The sequence below is a fragment of the Rattus norvegicus genome, chromosome 12, assembly GCF_021556685.1.
Source record: "Rattus norvegicus strain SHRSP/BbbUtx chromosome 12, alternate assembly SHRSP_T2T, whole genome shotgun sequence".
In the NCBI taxonomy this organism is placed as follows: domain Eukaryota; kingdom Metazoa; phylum Chordata; class Mammalia; order Rodentia; family Muridae; genus Rattus; species Rattus norvegicus.
In genome coordinates this window covers 38,503,012-38,530,602 of record NC_141545.1, presented here as the reverse complement: position 1 = coordinate 38,530,602, position 27,591 = coordinate 38,503,012, and the positions used below count along the sequence as shown (strand labels likewise).

The 27,591-nt window shown below is 55.5% G+C and overlaps 1 protein-coding gene across 52 annotated transcripts in view; it reads right to left on the bottom strand.

Annotated features, from left to right (window-relative positions):
• Positions 1–26,995, bottom strand: part of Ncor2 (nuclear receptor co-repressor 2) — a 162,646-nt gene extending 135,651 nt beyond the window's left edge. For 51 of the 52 annotated variants that reach the window (NM_001437571.1, XM_087578889.1, XM_087578920.1 and 48 more), the window contains 2 exon segments: positions 957–1,002; positions 26,773–26,995. The gene's annotated coding sequence lies outside the window, so the exon portion shown is untranslated. 52 annotated transcript variants of the gene reach the window in all.
• Between the last annotated feature and the right edge of the window lie 596 nt (positions 26,996–27,591).

Genomic DNA, 27,591 nt, shown 5'->3' with positions numbered 1-27,591 from the left:
CAGGACCTTTACGTGGGCCGTGTACCCTCCGTCTAAATACCATCCCCCAGATACCAACCTTCTCCCCTTCTCAGGCCTCAATCCAAGGCCGTCTTTATTTTACGTGGATGAGTATTTGCCTGTATGCATGTCTGTGTACCCCATGTGTGACTGGTGTGTGTGGAGGTCCGAAGAGGGATTCTGACCCCCTGGAACTACCACTGAGCCATCACTCCAGCCTCAAATGCCACTTTCTGGAGACTCCATAGGAAGCTGTACCTCACCCCACACATGCACCCATAACTCCCCTCAGCTGGACTCATTCTTTACCCAGCGGTGCCTCCCATCAGGCTTGCCGACCGCTGGCTGCATGCTGACAGGGCATTTGCTCAGCTTGTTAGCAAGCTCTCTCGGTCACCCACTGCTCCACCTACACGCAGTAGGTGCTTCAGGAAGAAGTAGCGGGCCTGTCATCCCAGCGGCAGAAGGATCTCGCACTCAAAGCCCACCTGAGGTGGATGGATGGATGGATGACGTGAGTTCAAGGCCATCCAGGGCAACTTAGTGAGACCCTGTCTCGATATTTTAAAAAAGAGAGGGCTGGAGGTGTGGCTTGGTGGTTAGTGCTTGCCTAGCATGTGTGAGGTCTAGGTTCCATCGCCACTACCACAAAAGAAAGGAAGTAACAAACAACTAATCCATTAATGGATAAAGAACAAACTCTCCCAAGAGAGGAGGGGTGGGGACTCCCCACCCTCACCATCCCCAGCTGTTCCCTGTTCTTCCTAGGCAACCCTGAGGTACCAAGCACCATTGCACACCAACTCCTGCCTGCTAGACAGCCTCTGCCTCCCCAACACCCTACGCCAGCTTCCATCATCAGAAGATGCAGGCAGTATGGACCCACACACACACACACACACACACACACACACACACACCCAAGACAGCAAAGTGGAAATAAAAGATGAACCTACCAGAAACTTCCACCGGGAGGCTGTGTTCCTCAAAGACTCAGGAGCGCTGTGGGAAAAAAACAGGGGTCTTGTCACTAACAAAATTACAGGTCTCACGTGGACAAGGGCTTCCCACAGTGACCCCACGAGGGAGGTGCCTTAGCACACACTACAGAGTGGTAGACTGAGGCTCAAGCGACCCAAGTCTCGCTCCTACAACCCTTGCCTTAGAAGAAAGGACAGAGCCCAGTTTTCCACCTCAACCCCATTGGGTTCCAAGAAGCACACACCCCAGACAGGGACCACCTTAAATAAAAGACCATCATGGCTATGAACATGGTATGACCAAGGACCCTGCCCCAGCGACGCCCCAGGACCCCAAGAACAAGCAAGTGAACTGGCACCTGCTAGGCAGGTCCACTCTCCACCTACACCCCCAACTCCCTAACCGAAAGAGCCCGGTAACTCAGGGATATCATACCACGTACGTACGCTGGGGGCTGAGGCAGAAAGATCATGAGTTCAAGGCCAGAGAACTCCACAGTGCTCAAGGTTGGCCTGAGCAACTTGGTGAGATCCTGTCTAAAACTAAAACATACAGAGAAGGGCGGGGGTGGTGGGGTGGCTGGGTGGTAGAACCCCTGCCCAGCACGCATGGGGCCTAAGGTTCAATTCCCCAGTGCTGCCAGGTCAAAAGAAACAAAATTCCTTAACCAAGTCACCACGCAAAGACGGGCAGCAGAGGGTCTGGATCTGAAATGCAGCACAGATGCACTGATAACCGGACAATGGCGACACTGCCAGAGTGCAGATTAAGTCTGGAGCCACCACGTCAAGTGTTGAAAAAACAAGAGGGAAGCAGCTGAGACTCACACGTTGCTGCAGCAAATAGGACGCTATCTGTAAACAGCCAAGAAGGCGTCTGCTGTGAGACCTGCTCCTACAACAGGCTCATGCTTAGAGCAGCTCACGATCCTCCTGCCTCAGCCTCCCCCAAAGGCTAAAACTACAAACCCTACAATGCCCATTCAACCTTCACTCCTTCTTTACTGTGTGGCAAAAGGATGCGCCAGAGAGAAAGCGCAGTGGATAGTGTAACAGAGTCTATACGGCACTGACAGCCGTGACTGTGCAGGTTTGGCATCCTGACCTCGGTCCTCCCTGAAAAACAAGCTGCCCCCCAAAGTCATCTCCGAGACACTTCCCAATGCACCAGCATCTCAGCCCCAAACTATGCTAGACCCCCAAAGATAAAGAGGCCAATGAAGAAGGTGGCGGTATAGCACGTTTAGGCTCTGGAGCAAGCACCCCAGGTACCCAGCAGTGCGGTTTGGAAGCCAGTAGCCTCCCCTCTGTGCCTTAATGTCACATCTCTGAAACGTTCACAGTGGTAGAGACAACCTCACAGACATGCCGAATCTGAATATATAATGAGTCTGGATGTGCATCCTGCATGCTCCTATGACTGCTGGCTGGCACTGCCAGGACTCAATCCAGGGCTGGCGGCACAGCTCCAGGCCCTGCACTCCCACACTGCCTGCCCTGGCAGGCCCCTTAAACTCCAGGCTTGAAGGGGCAGCTGCCGGCGCTCCACAGGAGACCGTGCAGTTGCTTCTTTCTGCCCTGTGTCCTCCTTAAGCCTTTGTTTGCTGTGATGCCCCGGGGCTTGGCACCGGGTTCCGCCATCTGCAGCAACTCCAGAGACAGGCCCTGTGGAAAGCTGGAATGGGGAGGACGGGCATGACTCCCAGAAGTTCCGGTGGCGGCGGCCAGCCACCTGCAGCCTGTCTGTGATGGGTCGGTCAGGCAACTCCAGCCCTTGAAGGTGGGTGCCCTCCCTCCCTGGCGACAGGACAGGCCCCTACCCTGGAAGGTCAGCTGGGAATAGGGCCATCCCCTTCAGGCCCTCACTGCCTGTGACCCCTTCAATGCAGTGCCTAGGGTTCGTACAGGATCGGTATGGGCCAGTGGTGAACAGGTCCGAGGGAGGTATTCCCCCTTTTAGGGAGTCCTAGCAGGACTGCTGAGAGGGACAAGTGCCATGCTGGCTGAGACTGGCAGGAACACACACAGCAGACACAGGGATAGCTGGGGTCCCATGCAAGGCCCTGGGCAGAGCCAACATGGCCACCCATACAGGGACATCTGGTAGGTTTCGACCTAAGCAGCAAGGCCTTCAGCCAGATCTTGGCTAGGGAGGAACAAGGTCCCATGCCACTCTGGAGGACAGTAGAAGTGGCGAGAACCACACCAGGTGAGAGGGGCCAACAGGAAATGCCACAAAGCAGAACAGCGGGTGGGTGATTAGGGACATCAGCGTGGACCTGAAGGAAGGCATCTCACGTGGACCCCACAAAGCCAACAGAGGGCTAGAGCAACTCTGCCCACAGGGGGCTATGAGCAGGCCTGTGGACAGCTCAGGGAGAGGACAAAGGGGTGGCCTGGTATCCCAGCCCCTTATTTAGTGCTGACAGTTACCTGAGGTGGCTGTCCCAGCTTCCCTGGAAGGAGGCTGAGGCTGGAGGCTGGAACCTATCCTCCCCACCCCTGATACAGCAGAGCCTGAACCCAGGGATGCTGGGAACCAGGATGGATGGGGTGCAGCTAATACACAGCCTTGTCCTATGTTTTATTGTCAACTTGACACAACCTAGAGTCACCTACAAGAAGCAACCTCTGGGGAAGAATTGCTTCTATTAGACTGGCCTGTGGCCATGTCTATGAGAGACTGCCCTGACTAATGACTGGTATGGGGAGGCACAGCCCACTGTGGGCAGCACCATTTCCTAGGCAGGTGAGTCTCTACAGTATAAGAAAGCTAGCTGAACATGAGGCCAGCAAGCAGCATTTCTCATGGTTTTTGCTTCAGTTGCTGCTTAAGTTCTTGCCCTGATTGCCCTCAATGACGGACTGAGATCCAGAAAGTTTAAGTAGAAATAAACTCTTTCCCCTACAAGTTGATTTTGGTCAAAGTGATTTATCACAACGAAAGAGATCAAACAATAACAGGCAAGGGGGCAGGCAAAGGGGCAAACGAGTGTGCAAGTGCACAGACGCACACAAGCAAGCACGCGCGCGCGCGCACACACACACACACACACACACACACACACGCAGGTGAGTACACACTCACACAATCCAGATGGCTAATAGCTAGTTCCCATGTGCAATACTCCTAGCAGGTAGCCTTGCCTCCTGCCATGGGGAGCACTCTCCTGCCACGGGGAGCACTCTCTGGGTTCCTGGCTGCTCACAAGCACACTCAGCAAGCCTCCAGCACTTTCCCTTGCTCTCACTCATTCCCTCCACCACTGGTAATGGCACATGCAGGTTGCTGGGCTGTTTGGGTCACAGCCACTCTGGTTCCTCTTCATAGGCACTTTTCTCAGAAGCACGCACATGGCAAGTCTGCACACTCCTCTCCATCCTGCCCCTCCTGTCCCCTGTGCACACTTGGCAAGTCCTGTCTGCATATCCACAGCTCCTCTCACCCCACAGGATGCCCCCTAACAGCCCTCACGCAGCAGACACACTGAGTATAGGGGTGCCCCTCCTTCCCAGCTAATATCCAGCTCCCCCCTCTGGCCCGGAGGAAGTTCCAAGGGCCCCTCCCGCCCCCTGGGGCTTAGAAGTCAGTTCCCAGCAAAGCAGCTGGGGGGAGGGACATTTTCCAAGACACCTCTCCCAGGCCTCAGGCAGCGCTGTCCTCAAAGGAAGGCCCGTTGGCTGAATTTCCAACTTGCCCCCCTCAATGCCATCCCTGCCTTCCCAGGAATGGGACAAGCACCAACTCCTCCTCCTCTGGGAAGCCACCTGACTGTCCCCCTGCCCAGCTCAAAAACAAAGTAACAGGAGGACAAGAGGCAGTCCTGGAGAACAATGGGCCACCAAAAAAGGGACAAGCCCCTATCTCCAGGCCAGGTAGAGACGTGTGGCCATAAGCACAGAAAGAGGTCAGACCTTAGAGCAACTTGTCAGAGACACAGCCCACACAGGGGCAACAGGAGAAGCAGCTCTAGAAACTCTCAGGGAACCTACAACGGGACAAGGGCTCACAGAAGTGAGGCTGCAGCAAGGAGCTCATGACCAAGAACCAGCTAGCTCTGGAGGCCCTGGGCAGGAACTTCTGCAGGGTCTGGGAAGAGCATGGCACAAAGAGGGGACAAGGAGGACCAACCTCCTCTCACATGTAGGCATTACAGGCATGGGGTGACAGGGCCAGCCTGCACTCCCAGGGCAATCTCTGAACTTGAGGCAGTGCCCTCCCAAGACACTATCTGACACCCACCCCCCAACACACACACACACACACACACACACACACACACACACACACACACACAGAGAGAGAGAGAGAGAGAGAGAGAGAGAGAGAGAGAGAGAGAGAGAGAGAGAGAGCGCGCTAAATAGTCTGGATCTAAGCCATGAGCAAGGCCTAGCTAGCTCTGTGCTACTCGAGGATCCAGCCATGCGAGGCCTATGCCTCCCAGATCCTGTGCCCTGGATGGATGACAGGAACTGTCTACTGGTGACCATCCCAGGGAGCACTCGGCACCAATGTTCATTGGCTGCCAGCCTCTTCCTGGCCAGCAGTCATTCCCTCCATAGCACAGATGACCCTTGGTCCCCAGGTAAAAAAAGTAAGGATGAGCAGAGACCCTGGAACCCAATCACAAGCAAGACCCAGACCCTGCCCTGCAGCTCCCCGCTCCAACCCAGACCACTGCTGCGCTCCGCGTCTGGAGCAAGGCACTCGGCACAGTTCCCACTGCACTCAGGAGCCTCTGCTTCTATACAGCCCCAGCAGACACCTGGAGAATTAACAGTGCTTACCAGGAGCCCATCTTGCCCTAGATGAATCCCCCAGCTCTACAGCCAAGAGACCCAATGGCAGGCACACCAAGAGAGAAACCCTAAACCAGACATAGATCTGGCCCAGCCCTCAGCATTCCGTGATAACCCACACCACACCCCACGCCATCCCAACCCCAGATAAATGGCTGTTTCAGGACTTGGACCAATACAACCCGGATCCCCAAAGCTGGAGTGGCCAGATCCCTAAGGCTCCGGGGGACCTGGGGAATTCCCCCACCCTCCGAGGAGAGCCCAGCTGGGCACATCTTTCTACACCAGGTAAACAGGAAGCCTACCCTGTCCCCCAGGGGCCTGTGTCACTGTGGGAGCCAGCAGCTGAGACAGCGAAGCAAAGGAGGCCGCTCCACCGCCCTTCCATTTAGAAGCCACGGGGATATTTTATTTTCCTTCTCAAGTGACAGCTGAGACGCCCGCCTGCCCTCCCTCCCCAGCTCTCCTTGAAGCTGCCGAGAAGCAATCACAGGGAGGCCACCAAGGTCTCAGCTCCAGCAGCTCGGCTGAGGTGGCCACGGCAGGAGGCGGATGGCAGCAGCCTCACCCCTGTAGCCCTCCCAGGAGCAGGGCAGGGGCTGTGAAACCAAGGCCGAGAGGGCCGGCAGCATGGGGGTGGGATGGGGTGGCAGGGACACCACATGACAGGGCCTTTGTGACAGAGGGAGGGGGACACAGGCTGCACCAAGAGAGGAGAGAAACGGAAGGCAGAGATGCCCACTGTCCCACATGGCCCCCCAAAAGCACCTGCGTGCTCCCCAAGACATCAAGCCTCTTCTGTCTGGGTATAATGACGGGAAGGGGCGGGGGACACTGACACCATGGGAACAATACCCAGAGCCACCATGTGGGCTTTGTACCAGCCATTGTAATGTCTCCTCCACCCTGTGAGGAAGGTGCCAGCCTTAGGAACAGATAACACTAATACACACACACACACACACACACACACACACACACACACACACACCAGCTCCAGAACCACAGGGACAGGGAGAATTGGGGGGATGGGGCGTGTCCTCCATCCTCACTCAAATCAGGACTTGGCAGCCTGGCCCTCTAACCAGGCTCCCCCCCTCCACCCACTCACAGGGTCAGGAATCAAGCTTCTCAGACCTGGCTTCTCAGACGAGCCATCTCGCTTCTCACCCAGGGCAGGATGAGGAGGGGGCGGGGGAGGAGGACCATCTACAAAAGGCAGAACCAGAGGGAGCAATTAGAGGCCGAGGCCAGGAAGAAGCCGCATCGACCGCCGCCTTCCCAGGGAAGGGGCCTCTCTGTGGTCAGAGGCAGTCTGGCTCACAGCCAAGCACAGGCCAGGCCAGGACAAACCAGGCCGGCAGCCCACAGAGGCCCAGGCAACCCGAGACGCCATCTGCTATCCACCTGTCCATCAGCAGTCACCCACATGGGCCCAGCCCCACTCGAACCTTCACTCCCAACAAGTGCCGCTCTGGTATCATTAAGATTATTATCATCAGTTTTGGGTTTTTTTTTTTTTTTAGGGGTAGAACCTAGGCTCCCAGGCACGTCAAAGCAAGCACCCTAAGCTACTACATCCCGGCACATTCTCCCACTCTCCACACGGGGTTGGGGAAATGCAGGAAAAGGGGTCAAGGCCCCATAGAGAGGACTTAACCGTCCCAGCTGCCTCCGTGTATTCCTGGCCTGGGGAACCAGTGGGGCACACAGAGCAGGAGAGCAGATGGGGGGGGGGGGATACTGCCCTTGGGGCCCATCTGCAGAGAGGATATAGCAAGGCCTCGGTGGAGTCGCCAAACTGGATAGGAAAATCACCAACAATCCCTACCAAACTAGGAGGCTCAACCCAGAGCCTGGGAAAAGTTAGGCTTACCGCAGAGGGCCCCAGCCTCTGCCCGTGGTGCGGGAACAGGCCACGAGGGGTTGCATGTGCTGGGCCAGGGGCTCTGGCGGCGGTGGAGATCAGGGCCACAATCGATCTCCAGAATGCAATTAATTGTCTGGGTCAAGAGGCGGATTAAAGAGATCTGTCACCCGGGGCTCCGGGGACAATCAAGAGTCTTGCAACCTGAGAGAGAACAGGCAGCTGGCATTGAAGGTGTCATGTGGGAAGCAGACCCTTGCCGCCTACACCCCATTCACAAAGTCCCCTGCATGAGCTGACACTGCCTGCCGCGACTGTCAACCCCACAGGGCGCAGGGTACATCCAGGAGGGAGGCTGCTCCATACCCTTGTGATGAGGAGTAGCCCTCAGAGCCTGACTCACCACACGCTGCCCCATGCTTGCTGCAAGCGTGTCCAGTCTACAAAACGGGGTGACACCGCAGTACCCCTCCACCCCACATCATGGCTTCGCAGCTCTAAATTCTGAGATGTTGATCCCAGGCTCCCTCTTGGGCTGATCATACAACTGGAGAAACTGAGTCTCGTGGAGGCCAAGTGGGGGAGACACTCTTCCTAGAGGCCCTTTCAGACTAGCTCAGCATGTTTTTTGGAAGGTCACATGGGGTAAAGGGGGGGTGACAGAGAGATAAACAGAGACAGAGGACAGAGACACACAGAGATAAACAGACAGACAGACAGCACTCTGCACTCCAGGAGTGACCAGTACTGAGGTACAGCCAGGTCCAGTTAGGGTCCCACTTTGGGCTGTGACTCTCCCAGCCCCACTGGGAGACTGTGTGCTAGGACCAAGGGACTCCAGATGACAAACGCACACAATCAGGAGAGCCTGCTCATCACCCAGGGTAGCATTCAAGCTCACCCAAGGGCCCATCCCTGGCCAGCAGGAAGGCCCCAGAGCCTTACAATCTGGGATCAACTCTTCATCTTAGGATAGGGTGGGGGCCCAAACTCAAATTCTACCGCTACCATTTTCTGGCTGGCCCAACATCCCATCTCTCATCTTGCAGCACCACTAAACCACAAGACTACAAGGTACTGAGCCCAGTAGATTAATAAAGAAAACTGGAGGTTACTGCACTTGTCGCCAAGGCGGAGAGGCCTGGAGTTCAATCCCTGGGACCCATATAGCTTTAGGAGAACTGACCCCTGCAAGCTGTCCTCTGACTTCCACATATGCACCACAGCCTATGTGTCTGAACTGCTCCCCGACAGACACGATAAGTAAATAAATTAAGTGTAATTTTCAAAACATGTTTATGGATGTTTTGCCTGAGTCTATGTCTGTGCACCACAGTGTGAAAAAAAATCTGTGGAGACCAGAAGAGTACAGTATCGGACCCTCTGCAACTGGTGCTGGGACTCAAACCTGAGTCCTCTGCAAGAGTAACAAAATGTTCTGAAATCGCTGAGCACCTCTCTCCAGCCCCCAGAATAAATATTCACTTAAAAATAAAAAAATAAGGAAGCGCAAGGCCCTGGGTTCGATCCCCAGCTCCGAAAAGAACCAAAAAAAATAAATAAATAAATAAATAAATAAACACTGGTTTTCACACATGTTTATTGAGATGAAATGCATGGAAGTCATTACAAAGTAAAGAATTCAAGGGTGCTTGGCACACCCAACGCTGGGCAACCATTGCTATGTAGTTCCAGAACGTTCTGCTACCCTAAAGTGACCCTGTCCACACTGAAGGCTCTCGAGGACCCTCCCCACGGCTCCTCTGTTCTCCATGGATCCGTCTTTAATGGATGCTTCAACCCTCAACCCACACAGGCCCGAGCTTTCGGGTGTCCCCTCTTCCATTCAAGGTCATTCTGTGCCTCGTCTCTAGGGGGCGAGGATATGGTGTTTCATTCCACTTTGGCGCTGAGTAATATTTGATCAGTGACATCGTTTTTTTTTTTTTTAAAATATTTATGTTGGGTCTGCCTACAGGAACATGGGTGTGTCACATGCATACAGTGCCGACAGGTCAGAGGAAGGCATCAGAGCCCCTGGACCCGGAGTTAGAGGTGGCTGTGGGCTGCCATGTGGGTGCTGGGAACCAAACCTGGGTCCTTGGGAAGAGCAGTTGATGCTTTCAACTGCTAAGTCACCTTCCCGGTAACATAATGATGTTTTTAAATGAGAAAAAGAAATGTGCTTTAAAGTAACAACGGGGCAGGGAAGATGGCTCAGTGGGCAAAGCACTTACTTCCAAAGTGTGCAGACCTGAATTTGGAGCCCCACCCCGAGGTCAGGTGTGCTGGTTGCACCTATGGTCTCACCGATGGGGAGATGGGAGGTAGAAACATCTGAGACTCCCCGGCTGGCCAGCCTAGCCTACTTCGGATAGTCCAGGACCCAGCGAGAAACTGCCTTCCCAGAATGCTAGAAACATCGGAGCAATGACATTGAAGTTGTCCTCTGACCTCCACATGTGTGCGCACGCACTCCACACACAACAGAAACGGCGTAGTCAAGTGTGCGTAAAACTCTATACATTCTCTGAAAGTCATTTTGGAGATCCGTGGGCTGAGTAAGTCCTTTCCTGAGAACGAATTTGTAAAATCACAGAGCAAACCTAATGCCAGCCCGTGGGTGGGCGTGGCCTGTGGGTGGGCGTGGCCTGTGGGTGGGCGTGGCCTGTGGGAGCCATTGGCCCCACCCTGTTCTAATTGGCTAACTCCCCCCCAACCCCAAGACCTCCTGGGGCCACCTGAAAAGGCCATGCGTGAGCTGAGGAGGCCTGACTGGCAGCAAACAGACTCCATGTTTGTCTCTAGGGAAAGGTTTCTAAGTGGGTGGGACAGCATGTGGGAAATCCGAGGTTAAAAAAAAAAAAGTGTAGCAAGAACTGGGGAAGCCACCAGGGAGGCAGCATCTCTGGCAGCACTGTTCCAGGCCTGGGCTCTAGTTTAGGGCCTGGCTTCGGCAGTGACTGAGATGAAAAAGATTCTCCACCCGCAGTGTGCGTGGCGTGGCTGCGGTCTCAACCTACAGTGGTGGTATCATCGCTCCTGTTACCCCTGAGAGCCACAGCAGTGGGGTCTCCATGGCAACGCCCCTCCCCTAGACATCCTAGAAACTGGTAGAAATGATTGTGGCTCTGCCCATGAAAGTCCCACGCCATCCGAGTCCCCACCCCACACAAGCTTTGGCCATTAAAGCTGTCCTGCAGAGCGGGCGCTGAAGCCCTTTAGCACCAACGCACACAGCTTCCCTTCCCTGGACTGTGTCCAGCCACTCCCACTTTGCACTAAAGCTTCCAGACACCTCCTGTCAAGGGCTGGGCTTCTGGACAAGTCCACTAACCTCCCTGGACCTCAGGACTTCATTCAAAACCCGAAAACGGAGTATACAGGTAGACAGAACCTAGGCTTCCTCAGCTGGGCACAGCCGCAGACTTGGTTCACAGTGAACAGTCCCCAAATGCTGGCCAGCAGGGAAGCCCCAGGGCCCTCGAAGGGAGAGCAGAAGGGAGGCTAAAATCCTGCACCTTCCTCCCCAGGCCAGGTGGCTCACGGCCTACCCAGCTTTTATCTCAAAGGAGATAAGCAGCCCGCTCAAGTTCACGTTCTTGATCAAATGAACCCACTTAATCCCCAGAGGATCTGTGCTGAGAGGGCCTGCAGAGAAGGCTGCTGATGTCTGCTGGTGCAGCGGGGCCAACCACCAGGAGCTCCACGTCCTGGGCAACGCTGCTCACCTGAATCCCAAAGCAGCCCATGGCCCTTCTCTGGATAGGGATACTGGGGTGGGCGACAAACCCAGGCTGACTGCTCCTCACTGGACCACCTGCCCCCACCTCCAAATACTCCACCCCCCCACACACACACTGAAATGCCAAGACAAAGATAGCAGGGAGAGAGGGCATCTGCACAGCCTGGCACACACTGAATGCATTTCAGTAACAGAACCTACAAACAGATGTGGGCACCAGCAGACTCGGCTGCCTGCGGCCTCCCTGCTGGAGAGATCCAAAGAGCCATGGGAGGCATGTGCCCCACGGACACTGGGCAAAGTCTGTAGGCGTTTCTGGCTGTCACGGAGGGGCAGAACAGGGGCTGTTCAGGCACTGGTGGGTAGGATATAAATACGAGTATGAAGGATCCAAAATGCCCATCCCAGGAATATGAGCAGTGCCCCACCTGAGCTAACCTAGGCTATGAGACACTGCCTCAAAACATTAAGGAAAAAGAGGTACAAGAGAGTCCCTTCCCTGTCCCCCAAAAGCACAAGTACGCTCTAAGAGGCTGGACTACGCTCAGATGGTCTGTTTCTAAGTTCCCTACCTACAGGAAACATTCTCAGAGGCGAGCCAGCCAGCCCTGTCGGACAGCTGCCAAGGCTCAAGCCAGGCCTGGTGAAGGCATACCTTGGCAGAGTAGCCTCCTCCACAGAGGCAGGCACCTTCAGGGAAGGCCCCACGCCTATTTCTCTTTGCTCCCCAGTGCATACTGGGAAAGTTTAGAGGCCTCTTCCCATCTTGATCCACCAATCACAAGAAACACCCTTTGTCTGTGACCGAGACTACTCGAGAAATTACGCCAACCCACGAGACATGGGTCTTGCCGCAGACCTAGAGACAAGATACATGGATATAAGCTATGACACAGAACCAAGTGGCTTGGTTCTAAAGCCTCCTAGTTCTACCAACAAGCACATAGGGAAACTGAGGCAGTATGATTTAAACATGCCCAGCATATACGGATGGTGGCGGGAGGCTTCCAGGATTCCCGCAGTGCCCCTGGGGTCTGAGGCCTATCCTCCTGAGTATGGGTGATACACGAAGCCATCACTGCTCACCCACTGCTGACCTACAGACTGGTGGGGCCACTTGGCTCACTGTGACAGCAGGCTGCACCTTGTCTCCCGCAGAATGATGAGACCTGTGAACTCAGCCAGGAGGACATGATGGGGACCAGGCCAGGAGGGAAACACACCACACACCGGCCTGAGGAAGCAGAAAGATGTGGGCGGGAAAAGCCCGCACCCAACTGGACAGCACTGGGCTGGCCTGCAGTGGAGGAACCTGATGGCAATGTTCTGTGATCTTAGCCAGCACCGCTTCCTATCTCCTTTCCTCCTGATCTAGGCTGGCAGATACAACCCACTATGGCCCTGCAGCCTCTGCACATGCACACGCACACACATGCACGCACGCGGGACATGACACGTGCATCGAAGGATCTCACTTCATTTAATTGCTGCTCCAGTTCCTGGCGACCGGCCCAAAGGCCTTGGGACAGGAGCCGGCAATTTCCGCCTCTCTTTGCAGCTGGGGAGTTGGCCTCTGGGCACTGCCTGCAGCAGAGAACCCAGGGCACCTGCCCCTTGGAGACAAGGCCGTGGCTGTGGGAGCGCATCCTGGAGAACGGACTATAGTCTGTCACGGGATAAGCTAGGGTCACACTGTTCCCTGGCCATCCGCTAGGAACAGTTACACACTAGCTTTGAGGGAACTAAAAACAAAGAGAGGACATGGGACCGCAGACCTTCCTGCCTCTTCCAGCCTCCCCCAGCCTCCCTGACCTCCCCCAGCCTCCCTGACCTCCCCCAGCCTCCCCCAGCCTCCCTGACCTCCCCCAGCCTCCCTGACCTCCCCCAGCCTCCCTGACCTCCCCCAGCCTCCCTGACCTCCCCCAGCCTCCCTGGCCTCCCCCAGCCTCCCTGACCTCCCCCAGCCTCCCTGGCCTCCCCCAGCCTCCCTGGCCTCCCCCAGCCTCCTCCAGCCTCCCCCAGCCTCCCCGCCAATGGAGTCCCTAGAAAGACGCAGTTCTCCCCTGTTGTTCCACATCCTGTCCCCCAGATCCCAGGACACAACGACCACTGATGTCCTGAGTCTAGGACAATCGCCATCTATGTGACTGTGCCCCCAGCTCTGGTTAAGCGCTGGACCAATACAAGCCTCTTCTTTGGTTATAACGAGTAACATGACCAGCCAACAGTCAAAACCATCGCCACCCTCCATTTGAGGGTAAGAAATACAACAGCAGAGGAAGAGGAAGACACTGTGTAGCTGGACTGGGCCTCCCTGTAGCCAGGGACACAGGACATTGCTCCCCACCTCCTACAGCCCCGGTCTCCAGTCTCTTTGTCATAAAGACCCTGTGACACATTAGTGAGATGCCACCAACAGTCACCTGGCTCCAGCTCACTCACCCTTGGTCCCATTTCCAGCCTTGGCTCCCCTTTGTCCCTTGTCAAAACATACAGCCTCCAAGACTCGGCATCATTTGGGGGCTGTTGTTCTGCTTTAAAAGACTCCAGAATAAGCACCTCAGAGCCTCAGGGGAACTCCCAGAGCCACACCCATGGACTCTGAACTCCAGCATCTAATTTTGGGGTCCAAGTAACTCAGCCTCTCCATTCCCACAAGGCACACAGGGCATGCCCAGATCTGTCTCCTATATGACGTATACCCAGCCCCAAGCACACAGTCTAGCTTTTATGAGAATGTGATTCAGGTAGAGGCCATCACCTGAGACCTCCCCCTAGGTGAAACAAATTAGCTAGCGATCAGCATCCTGGAGTAACTAACTCTTTCGGAGATTCTGGGTTTTGGGTTTTTCTTGCAAGTTCCTCCCTACGGAGACCTCCTCCACACCCTCCTCTGCACAGCTGAGGCCATGAACAATCAGAGCATCGATGGATCCTGTATCTTCTGTGAAGCCTCCAGGTGTCACCAGGCGAGGCACAGAACTCTGCAAGGTACAGCTGGACAGCGGGGTGAGACACGGGTGGGCCTTCCAGAACAAGTGGCACACAGAGTGAGGACTGAAGGGGCTGTTAGCCAGGGGAGGTAGAGTCTCACAGCCACTCAAAGCCACTCTGGCCCTTGGACCACTTGGGACCCAGGACCCCCATGGCAGTATCAAAGGGACAGAATGACAACAACCAGTCAGGCTGACCCAGGGCCCCATGAAACACTCCTGCTTCAAAGCCTTTTCTGTCACCTTCTGGCCGGAAAATAGAGGAGGGCCTCTGGTGCCCAAGACCCTCCCACGGCAGTAACTTATCAGCTTCCCCTGCCTCAGATCAACAATGCCCCACACCTCAAAGTCTCCCAAACCCCTAGAAGTACTCTTTCAGCACCCAGAGAGCCCAGATGCCCAGACAAGGGACTCAAGGCACAGAGAGGGCAGCACAAACCTGAAGGTCACACAGCAAACCTGCAGTACGGTCCCCTGCCTTGGTGTTCCCACGAAGCTGTGACAAGGACAATAGCGGAACCCAGGTGCCAGGGACACGGGGGGGGGGGGGGGGGGGAGGCATATACAGTGGGGGAATGCAGCTTCCTGTCAGTGCTGCGGATGCTATTAATAACTGGCAAGGAGAAGCCAAGATAGCAGGGTCAACCTCCCACTCCGCAGAGCCAGCCAAAGCTATGGATGGAGCCTTGGAGGGTGGCCCTGAGGAACAAGCTGCAGTGACCAGAGGCAAAGAAGGGCAGGGACTGTTCCAGCCAATCAAAGGTAAGGACCTCAAGGACAGAAAAGTTCCTGCCCAGGCCACCTGCCACTCAGAATGGCACATGACAGTAACACTACTGTGTGCCTCAATTTCCCTATCTGAAAAATGGGCAACTGGGCACTCTGGTGACCAGGACTTGGAAGGACCAGTCCAGGAGAGGCACAGTAGGGTTCCAATATCCCCAATCAGCTCTGGCACTAGGGCAGAGTGAACATCTGACACAGGATACCCACAGCTGTCACACCAGTGTGCACGCCTGTTCCCAAGGAGCCAGGATGCAAGGACAACATCCACCCATATACATGCCACACTGTTAAAGGTAGCTGCCTGCTTGACAGATCCAGACCCTGGGGCTCATGGGTACCTAGGCCTGTTCCACTCCAGCCCAGAGCAGTCACAGCTTCAGAGAAAGAGTGTGCCTGGACTCGGGCATTGCAACCCAGACAAAGGTATCAGACATGAAGACAGATGGGAGACTCCGATCCTTGGCAGTCCTGGGGTACCCACCATGTATCCTCACCATTCAGGAACTTGGGGTGTAGCTGGGGTGACAGTCTCACACACTATAGGACAGCACAAAGACCTAGTACATTACACTCTCACACAGCCAGGGCGAGCCTATGGAAGCAAAGCTGGAGAGGCCCCAGTGGGAAACACCTCAGGCAGAGTATGCAAAGGCCCTGGGGTGGAGGAACACATAAGGAGGAGCCGTCAAGGCCAACATGGCAGGCACAGAAGGGGCAGGGGTGGTGAGCTGCACAGGCCCTGCCAGCCAGACCTAGCTCGCCACTGGGCCAGCTGGATCAATCTGAGTCGGTTTTGTTTGAGAGTGTGTGGGTGTGGACACATGGATATGGATGGAGGTGAGAGGTCATCTCAAGTGCTGGTCAGATCCTGCCTAACCCTGTTTTGTTGTTGTTTTGAGATGGGGTGTCTCCCGCTATGGCACAGGCCCTTCCAATTAGATTAGGCTGGCTGGCCAGCAAGTCCCAGGGATCCTTCCAAGCACCGGGATCAGAGCAGTGTTTCAACCTTTCATGCTGTGACCCTTTACTACAGTTCATGTTGTACTGACCTCCCCAACCATAAAATTACTTCATACTGTTGTATATAAGTGTTTCCCATTGGTCTTAGGTCTTTTTTTATGTGTTCATATATAGGGGGACGTGGGCATGACATGTATGTTTAAGCCTAAGTAAGGACAGTTCTGTGGAGTGAGCTCCCTCCTTCCATATCTCCATGGGGTTCCAGGGACCAAACTCAGGTCACCAGGTTTGTTTTAGGCCACTTCCCTGGCCCCATGGTGTGTGTGTGTGTGTGTGTGTAGGTAGGATCTCACCATGCAGCCCAGACGGACCTTGAACTTGTGACCCTTCTGCCTCAGTTCTCCAGAACAGATTTCCAGCATGCTCCACCACACCCAGCACAACTGGGGTTTTAAAGGTATCCTATGGTGTGGACAGCTAGGGCCACTGCTGAGAAACAATCCACTTCCCAGAGTGACTCTGGCAACGAGAAGCCCCCAAGGGCTCACAGTTCTTGATGGTTTTGCAGCTGGAGCCGGAAGTCCAAGCTCAAGGGCAGGGCTGGTCCTTCTGGGAATCCCATGAAAACTTATCCTTAACCATCCACATTCCCAGCGGCCTGCAGTCCATGGCAGTCCTGCCTCTGTCCCTGTCCTATGTCTTCTGTCCATCCTATCAGCCCCTCTTAAGAGGACACCACTGCATTCAGGGGTCACCTCGCTGCAGCAGCAGGACTTTCTCACCACTGAAGGTCACCTCCTAGAGTCCTCTGAGGAGAACTCCAGTAGGAAGGAGACACTGACCAACCCATGCCAGCGCCTGGTCCACACATAGAAAAGGGTGGGGGGGGGGGGATTGGGGATTTAGCTCAGCGGTAGAGCGCTTGCCTAGCAAGCGCAAGGCCCTGGGTTCGGTCCCCAGCTCCGGGAAAAAAAAAAAAAAGAAAAGAGAAAAGAAAAAAGGGTTCGGGACAGCAAAGGTGAACCAGGTTCAACTTCAGTTTCCCAAGGCTCAGTTGGGACCACCCAGGTCGCAGACCACAGTGTGCTTATGCGGCTCAGCAGGCCTAGGACAAACTCCTAGAACCTCAGGGTCCCCAAAGCCAACTTAGCTCTCCCACAGCAGGCCGGTCCCATTATTAGCTCTCCCACAACAGGCTGGTCCCATTAGCCCAATGTGTGCCAGGCAGGCTGCTATGGCTATACCAGGTCACACAGGATTCTCTCAGTGTGACTCAGTGGGCCTTGCAGAGGCCAGCATGAAGACGGATGGGGCCTGAGACATCTCTAGGCCTGGTCTCTGACACTTAAGACTTAAAGGCCCCAATAGAGGACCTCCACACATAAGACCACAGAGCAAACTCCAGCCCTACGTCACCCTCCATACCCGAAGGCAGATTCTACCCACAAGGGTAGGCAGCTGCAGAATAAGCCTCTCCAAGGAAATAAGCAAGACGAATATTCAGGAGGTGGGGGAGCACCTGTAGGGTCACCTCATGTTCCTCTACCTGCCTCAAGGGAAGGGCTTTGAGCTAGGTGACAGCAGGTTTCAGGGCTAAAGAAAGGGTCTGAGGGAAGCTAGTGCAAGCCAGTGCCCACCTGAGCCCCACACTAAGCAAAAGCCTAAAGTAAGGAGGTGTCCCCCTGGCTTTCTCTTAGCCAGCTCGGAACTAGGGAAGCTATCATCCCCCCAAAGACAGCTGTGGGAGAGGAAGCATGGGGGGGTGTCCTCCCTGAAGACAGCTGTGGGAGGGGAGACGGGGTGTTGTGAGGGAGAGGAGGGGTTGGGGGAAGGGTATCCCCTGCCCGGGGTTCATGCATGAGCCTTGGCCTGGAGCAGCTGAGTCAAGTCTGCAGGGGGAGCCCCCTGGCTCCTTTTGTCCCTTTACTAGGGAGTGAAGGTCACCCCTCTGCTCTAAGTCCCCGCCAGCCACACAGGCCTGTCCAGACCTAGGCTTGGATAGACTTCCTCAAGGGTCCAGAGCATACACAAGTCATAGAAAGCCAAATGCACTCAAAGACAGAAGGCCAGTCCAGCCACCAGCCCCAGGACAACTGGCCTAAGGGGTAAGGGGAAAGGGGACACAGATTGATCCTCTGGCCACCTGCGCAGCAGACACTGACCCCAGGGACACCTGCCAAGGAGCAATTAACCCGGGAGGCCACTTGGGCCAAGAGATTGACCTCAGGGTTACTTTCCCAAGAGAGATTGACCATGGAGCCCAACCAGGTCAGGAAAGACTAATCCCAAACCACCTGGATGCTGTGGTGTCCCCACCACCACCCACAGAGAGCCCCACACCTGTCCCTGCCCTCAGCCACCCCCTGGGGTTCTCACCCCCCTCCCTTCCCAGTCCAGCGCTACCAGAGTGAGTCTCCTAAGCGAGTCTAGGAGGAAGCAGAAGAGTCTTAAAGCATGGGGCAGGGCTCTAAGGTCCCAGACCACCAAAGGGTGACATCCCACCACCCCAGGGCACATTCTTCTTTGGGCTGTAGAAACCCCCCAAGTCAATTGCCCAGGGCAGACAAGCCATTCCCTGGATAGCCTCAGTTTCTCCCAGGGAACATCAGTGAGAAGAGCACCCTCCCCACCACAGAGCGCTGGGGACACAAGACACCCCACATAGCACCTTCCCCTGGACCTCCCCACGATAGGGGTTGGGGATTTAATTCAGTGGTAGAGCGCTTGCCTAGCAAGCACAAGGCCCTGGGTTCGGTCCCCAGCTCGGGGGGGGGGGGGGGATCCCCATGATAAGATAAAATCAATGCTGGTAGCCAAGACAAAGGAATCTGGACCCAGGGTGACATGGGTAAAAAACCCAAACACAGACCCACGCAGACCTGCAGAGCTCTTTAGTCACCGAAGCAAAGGGAAAACAGGAAGTGTTAAAAGCTGGTGAGAGCCCTTTTTCTCCTTTCTTCTCTTCCTCACTCCTCCTCTTCATCCAATAAAAAACTCTTCTTGGGGGACGGGGAGGGGGGAGCTGGTGAGAATTCTGAAAATGACAGGCATCAAGTCACCCAGAAACCACTCGGCACTCAACACAGGGCACCGTTATTTGAGAAGCAAATGGATCGTGCCCAGAGTCAGCCACTTCTACTGAATGCAACAGTGGGGTATAGCCACTGGCCCAAGCCAGAAGCAGGGGTCTTGGGAATACTCTACATGACTCCAGGGCCTATGTCATCAGGTACAAAAACGTACATTAAGCTACAAAAGGGGCCAAAGTCTTAGGGACCTCCCCACGACATGCCAGATCCACCTATGTAGAGACAGATCCGTCAAACATTTATGGACCCCGAAAGCTGTATTTAATAGAATTTTTTTTTTTAATGCAGCCCAGGCCTAGTGGCAGACGCCCTTAATTGCAATACAAAAAAGGCAGAGACAGGCAGACCTCTGAATTCAAGATTAGCCAGGGCTACATAGGGAGAAGCGGAGGGAGTACACTTGGGGGGTGGGGGAGAGGACACTGGGGTGGGGAGGGTTATATATCACACCAGCCCAGGTGCCCTCGACCAACAGTGGATGGCACCCTTAAGAACCCTGGGGGTGGGGTTGGGGATTTGGCCCAGTGGTAGAGTGCTTGCCTAGCAAGCGCAAGGCCCTGGGTTCGATCCCTAGCTCCGAAAAGTAGAAAAAAAAAAAAAAAAACCCTGGGGGTAAGTACACTCTGTATCAGAACAGACCAGTATGACCCAGGACACGGCAATCAGTGTGCAATATGACCACATATACAATGGATGCCAGGGACACACAGGAAGAGTGGTTCATGATCAGAGTGCCTGCACACACCCACACCCAGCCCGACTGCCTTGGGAATGGAACCCAAGGGAGTTGCAAGCAGTACCCACCTCCATGCTCCCCACTGTCTTCCCTGACAGCATTGTTTTTTTGTTTGTTTGTTTGTTTTGTTTGTTTTTTGTTTTGTTTTGTTTTTATGAAAGTGCCTTTCTAGGAAGCCCGGAGCCTTCTGCGGTTCAGAAAGCGTTACTTCTTCTTGCCAGTATGTACCTTTTTTAGTGAACAGCAGCTCTGGGAGAACATGTGGCTAGCTGTGGTGACACATGCCTGTCATCCCAGCACTCACAAGCCTGAGACAGGACCACTGAGAGTTCGGGGTCAGCCTGGGCTACAAATTGAGTGAGACCTTGTGATGGTCTGAATGAGAATGGCTTCCACAATAAGCTCATATGGTTAAATGCTTGCTCCCCAGCCAGTGGAACTGTCTGGGAAGGACTGGGAGGTGTGGCCTTGCTGGAGGAAGTACACCACTGGGAGGGAGGGAGCTTTGAGAGTTCAAAAGCCCATGGTAGGCCCCTGTCTTGTCTGTGTCTGCCTGTATGTCCCTCCCCCTCCCTCCCTCTCTGCCTTGGATCAGGGATGTAAAACTCTTAGCTACTGTTCAGTCCCATGCCTGTCTGTTTCCCACCATGACAATCGGGGACTAATCTTCAGAAACTGTAAGCAAGCTCCAACTCAAACACTTTCTTTCCTGAGGTGTCTTGGACGTGGTGTCTCTACACAGTAATAAAACACTAAAAAAGACCCTGCCCCGCCCCCCAAAAGAAAAACATAAAAAGACATCCGCGGTATATTAACTCATAGTAAAAAAAAAAAAAAAAAAGACAGGTCCTCCCCAGAGGACCAGGGAAGTCAGGGACATGCCAGCACACCAGGGACCCGGCTGGATCAGCAGCTACTATTCAGTATGTGCCTGCCACCCAGTGAGTGCACAGGGACAAAGCCACCCATGCTAAGCCTGGGAAAGGGGAAACAGGAAGGTTGTGGGACTTTGGCCTTGCAGGGCTGCCAGACTCACGGCAATGGTCCGAGTCGGTGCACAGACATCACCACCCGCCAGAGTGTCAGACTCTCCAGTCACACTGCTCATGGGCCTGTGGCTCCCCGACCCGCAGGCTTCTTCTCACTTCCTTTGTAATTAATGATTAAGTTCAGCAGAGTTCTTCTCAGCTACTCTGGAGGCTGAGGCAGAAAGGACTCCAAAGTCAAGACCAGCCTGGGTGACTCTGAGAGAGACTGTTTCCCACATAAAGAGTAAAAAGAGGGCTGGAGAGATGGCTCAGCGGTTAAGAGCACTGACTGCTCTCCCAGAGGTCCTGAGTTCAAATCCCAGCAACCACATGGTGGCTCACAACCATCTGTAATGCGATCTGATGCCCTCCTCTGATGTATCTAAAGACAGCTACAGTGTACTTATATAGAATAAATAAATCTTTAAAAAAAAAAAAAGAGTAAGAAGAAAGCTTAGCATGTGGCTCTGCTGAGAGAGAACTTACCCAGCACTGGCTTGACCCTGGATCCAATAAGGACTAAACAACCAGGAGCAGTGGTTACAACGGTTCCAGTCCTGGGTACCACCAACCTCAGTTGCTGCAAAGACTTGAAGCAGAAGACACTCTAGAACATTCCCTCTACTGTTAATTCCCCAGTGGCTGCACATACAGTGTCAGAGGATGGTGAAAAACTGAGGCCATGAGTTGGGAACCAGGGGCCTACGAAGCCATTCACAGGAGATAGCATGGAGCATGGGAAGCCCACAGAATGGGAGGAATTAGCTCGCTGCCGGCTTCGTTCCTACACCCAGCAGCCACTGGACACAGGGCAACCAGGCAGCCATTAAAGCCGTTTCGGTGAACTAAAATTAAACAAAGCCACCTGTTCAGGAGCTTCGAGTCTTTGGACACAGTGGGAGAGGAAGGAACAGAGGATCACAGGAAGTCACAGTATGATCTTTCCAAAACACCCCAAAGGAGGAAGGGGAAACCACCCCCAACATACCAGAAGGTACCACCACTGCTGCCTTTATTCCCATTAGCAGATTCCCATCCTCCAAGCTGCTATTGATCTCCAAGCAGGTTGATTACAGGTGGGAGGGGAAACTTCAGCTCCCAGGGCACAGAGAGGCAGCGGAGCCATGAGTCACCAACCAGGGAGAGGGGAGGAGCCCTCAGTCTCCAGAGGATAACAAGTCCCAACCTGGGGTCAAGGGAAGAGACTAGGCTAACCAGTCACCTGGAGAGCCTACCAGCAGCCTTCAGGAGGATTCCAGACTAGGGGTACAGAGCTCAGTGGTACAAATGCTTGCTTAGCACCCAAGGGCGTGGGTATGAGTACTGGGGGGGGGGGGGGAATTATCAGGGAAAGAAAGACAAGAGAAACATAACCTGTCTGACCACACAGCATATGCAAGGACATGAGTCCCCATGACAAACTCTTCAGTTGAGTCTTGCTCTCCAATGGGGAAGCTACATATGGTGACAGCAGATCAGAAGCCACATATGGGCTTGTGTGGCCCACAGAATATTAAGTACCCAAGCAGCGGTGGCAGCAGCAGCAATGGTCGTGGCCCCATCTCACAGATGAGCAAACTAAGGCTTAGAGAGAGAGGTTAAGTAACTTCCCCAGAACAGAACAACTTGATGCTGTGGTTCTAAGGACCAAACTTCCACTAGATCCCAGCAGTGGAGGGCAAGGTTCCAACCTGACAGGTGAGACCAACAAGTCCTATTTAGAGGTTCCAGCCTGGGCACACTGCTTGTGAAGACATTTTGGAAGCTTTACAAAGCTATGCTCAATCAACCACCAGCTCAGACATAATGGATCGGGCAATCTGTCTTGTGCTTCCATGATCTTTTAAGTATCTATGGACCAGAAGGTCATGATCAGCTGGGGACCCATGAGCAAGGCAATGTGGGGTGCCAGCACGCTGCTCTAACACAGAGATGTGTCACTAGGAGGAATCTGTCTTTACTCACTGCGACCACTGGTACACAGTCCCCCTGTGACCTTGGACAACTGCACTTTCTGACCTGTGGCGCTCTCAGGAGCAAAGGCTGAGCAAGGACCTCTCCAAACACAGGCTAAGTGTCCACAGCCAGATTCCCCAGGGAGAGGCGAGGCAGCGGCGGCGGCAGCTCTAGGCTTCTTTCAGGGTTCCCTGCTTGCAGCTTTATGCCCCGTTAGACACCATGCTAAATAATTCAAACCCCTGTTTTCATTTCAAAATAAACACGGCACTGTCGCCAAGGCAGATGCCAAAAATTTGCATGAGTGTTTTGAGATAAAATGAGACTTCAAAGAAATGCCAGCCTGCTGCTGGCACCGCCCCCTCTCCAAACCCTGGGAGAACAAGTTCCCAGTCTCTGAGCTGCCCTCCCCCACAGCCCTGCAAAGATGGGCAGGTGCCAACCCCAGGAGAGGTCAGTTCCTGCTCCCTTCTTTGCAGCCAAGGCTGTCTGCTGTGTGATCCACGAACAACCCAGGTGTTAGCCACAGCTTCCAAGGCCGGTCACCGAAACCTCTCAGGGCCTCTGTGACACCATCTATAAAATAGGACAGCCACGTCCCCACAGCCCACCTCAGAACGTACCGGTGCACACACAAAGGCACTTTCCGAACGCTGGCACACACAGTTATGTGCTTTCTGAGGCTGCCATGCACACAGTAAGTGCTTTCTGAACGATGGCACACAGTCAGTGTGTGTTTTTTCTTTCCTGGATGCCACTGTTTTGCTACTGCAGTGCAGATCCACCAACTCAGAGAACAGAATTCACCTGGTTTACTAAAGTGGATTCCAATTGTCAGCCTCCCCTAAGGAGACTCACCTGACCCTTTCCAAGCTTCTCATCCTCTCCAGGGAGGTGGGTCTTCTAAGCTACTCACTCCAGTTGGCTTTGTGTAGCCCTGCCTTCCCCAGACAGCTGCCTCTATACACACACACACACACACACACACACACCCACACACACACACGCACACGCACACGCACACCCTGGGCACTTTAAGCAGGAATCACCAGCTGCCGAAAGCTACCGCCCTTGGAGGACTGTCCCCAAGGTATCACCTGGGGAAGCTGCTAGGTAGTACTGGAGACATGAACGGGAAACAGAGCAGAGAAAATATGCAGACAGAGAAAAAAAAAAAAAGAAAAAACAGATCCAGCCCTTGGGGATAAGCATGTGGGAAGCTCCCACTGGATCAATCTCCCCTCTTAACTGGGTGTCACCCCCATCTCAGAGGTTAACACAGGATTCCCCACCACCAGTTTTGGGTGGGACCCAAGCCAGAAACAAGAGTTCATTTCCAGCCGGGAATCGGGGGTCCCTGTGGAGAGGGAGCGGTAGAGTGGCAAGCACCTGCTGGCCCAGAACAATCCAGATCCAGCTGTATGGCAGCTCAGTTCCTGTTTGCAGAGCTAGGAAACCTTTGGGAGATAGCCTGAGTATTCACTGGGAAAAAAGAAGGGATTAAGCCATGAGCCCTCACCAAGGGGGGAGGGGCACAGCCACAGGAGGGGTCTCCATCCCTCACCGGGGCCTGACAGCCACATTACCACCGACATGGGTTTATCAATAGTATTGATTCCCCTGCAAGCGTAAATAGCTCCGTGGGAAGAGGCTAGGTCTGGCCACTCATTCCCACCCCCACGTCTGGACTTTAAGACCACAGGCTCCCCTGGCACCCCAAAGAAACAGCGGTAAATTTCCAAACAGGGACAAGGAGTGCAGGGAAGCTAGGCAGTACCCGAAATGCCCTCACCACCCCCTCCAACACTCAATGCAGCTCAGCTGGCTGCCAACTCTGTGTTTGCCTGTGCTCAATGGGCTGAGGCCTGGCCCTTCTCCATCCTCAGGGCCTCCTCCGTCAGACCCTCCCAGCTCCCAAAGGTGGGGCAGACACTCTCGTGGGTTTCCCCAATCCAAAGACAGAGCAAGGATGAGAATCTGGAATAACAGTAGTCATAGTAACCTACCCAAGGACCCTCTGCAAAGACTCGGTTCCCAGAAGCGCCCCAGACCTGGGAACTGTTTTTACCCTCTGCAGAAGAGAAGCCCAAAAGCACAGACAGGTGAAGTCATCTGCCACCCCGCCCCCACGCCCCATCAGTCAGCTACCCAAGATTCGAACCCAGGAGCTGAGCTGCAGGACCAGTCAGAACGCTTAGGGCTTCTAGCCACCTCAGCCTTCCTCTGACTATTCTGCCCCCTCCTCTACAATTAAAAAGAAAAAAAAAGGCCACCCACGAAGTCCCCAGCAGTGGCCTGAGATGCACCCCCCCCAACACGCGCCTGGCCTCAGAGCCCCTTTCATCAAAGCAGCCGCAGAGACCAGAGCTACATTCAAAAGGGCAAAGCCAAGGCCACCCTAACACTGCCCACAGAGCCCCAAGGGATCCTCTGCCTCCCACTCCTACCTCCCCTCTCACACATCCCTCCACCAAATCTGCAAAGAGAGAGAGAGAGAGAGAGGAAAAAAAAAACGTAATCGTAATAAAACCAGTTCTCACCAACAGGGGGGAGGAGAAGGAGAGGAAGGGAGGAGGCTGAGAACGAACGGATCCGCCCCCGCTGCCTGCACCAGACTCTCGGGGAGGGCGCGCGCACGCCGGCGGGTGGACCTGGCTGTGCGAATAAAGCTACAATGTAAAGATTATTCAGCCGCCGCTGCTAGGCGCCCCCAGCTCCAGAGGCCCGAGGGACCGCCTGTCTGGACGCCCGCCCGGCTCTCCTCCCTCAAGGTCGGGAGGGGAGGCCGCTTCCCACGCGCGTCTGGGGGCGCTGGGGCTCCGGGCTGCCCCGCTAGGCTCGGATCTGCAACTTCCCAAACTAGTGGCATCCGAAGTATCTGCACGGCCAGGGGGAGGGAACAGGAGGCGGCGCCGCGTCACTGGAGGGGGGGCGCGGCCGCCCACAGGGTCCTTGGGTCCTTAGAATGCACCACCCCTCAGGGGTCTCAGATCCTGACCTGTGGCACCCAGAGTCCCTGGGGCGAGCCGCCGGGAGGGGTCCCAAGTCCTAGAGCTACGCCACCCACCCCTAAGAATCCTGGTCTTCAAGCTGCGCCACAACAGAGGGTCCACGAGTACTGGCCCTCTCCAAAACACGAGTCCATCAGTCAGTCCTCAGGCTACGCCACCCTGATGCTGCAGGATCCCCGGGCCTGGCCTTCAAAACATACCGGAGGGCACCAGGGTCCTGGCCCAAACTGCCCGCAGGACTCCGGAATCCTGACCTGAACCACCCACGGGAGGGTCTCCAGGTCCTGGCCTGCACCTTCCTGCAGGGTTCCTGGGTCTTAGCTGATGCCATCTCAGAAGGTCCCCGAGTCCTGGCTTGTACCACCCTAAAGAGTCCCCAGGTCCCGGCTGCTTCATCCCAGAGGGTCCCTGGTCCCGGCCTGCATCTCCCTGCAGGGTTCCCCAGTTTTCAGGCCGTGCCACCCTACAGAGTCCCCAGGTCCTCAGGCTGCGCCACCCAGGAGGTACCCAGGTCGGGGCCTGTACCGCCTAGAGGGTCCCCGGTTCTCGGCCTGTTCCATCCCGCAAGGTCCCCGATTCTCGGCCTGCTCCACCCCGCAGGTCCCTAAGTCTTGGCCTGCTCCATCCTGCAGGGTCCCGGGTGCTGGGGTCGCGGCCTGCACCGCCCTGCAAGGTCCCGAGAGTTCCCGAAGTTCCCGCGCCCCCGCGCGCTCCCCGCCGCGCCGCCCGTCCCCTCGGGGGCGCCAACTCCGCCGCGTGCGCCGCCCCGGCCCGGAAGCCACCCGCTCCCCGCCGCCCTCCGCGCACTCGGCCCGACTCACCTCGCCGGCGGCGGCACCGGGCGCTGGCGCCGGGCTACGGCGCCGATCGGGCTCGAGGACGCGGCGGGCACGGGCTAGGAGCCTGCGGTCTCCGCCCGCCGCGCTACGACGCGGGGCCCGGGCGCGCGGGCCGCTGCGGGGCGCGCATGGCGGGCGCGGGCGGCTGGCGCGGGTACGGGGATGCGGCCCGGCCTGCGCTGCCCGCGGCTCCGCTCCTGGCGGCGAGGGGCGGAGCGAGGGGCGGAGCCTCGTGGAAGCCCGCCCCGACCGCCTTAAAGGGCCCGCATGCACGCCTTCCAGGCCTGCGCACCCCGCCGCCGTGCGCGCACCCCGAGCTGCGTTTTTTCGCCGAAGAAGGCGGAGCAAATACCTCCCCGCCCCCTCCTCCTCCGCGAACCCCAGAGACTTCACGGGAATCGCGTTTCAGCTATTAAATTATAACTCAGGAGTGTCCAGGGGATGCGGAGACGACGCCCCGGGAGGGCCACCCACGGAGCCCTCAGAGTCGCACGCAGATACTCAGCGACGCTCTGGGCCTCGCCTGGGAGATTAGCCCTTGGGAAAGACTCCGCGGACCACTGCCAGTGACGATCTGGTTCAGTGACTGGAATATGAGATCCTGGAGAGGCCCACGCGAGTTCATAGCACGCGGGTCGCGCTGCGTTGCCCTGTCACCCGGACCCCCTGATATCTAAAGTGAACGTCCGTAGGGAATTTTCCAGGACCCGTGCCTAGGCTGCGCACTGGGCCAGTGGCCCACTCTTGGATACCCAACCAGGTCCACCCAGCCCCAGTAGGAGCTTGCCCACTAGCAAGCAG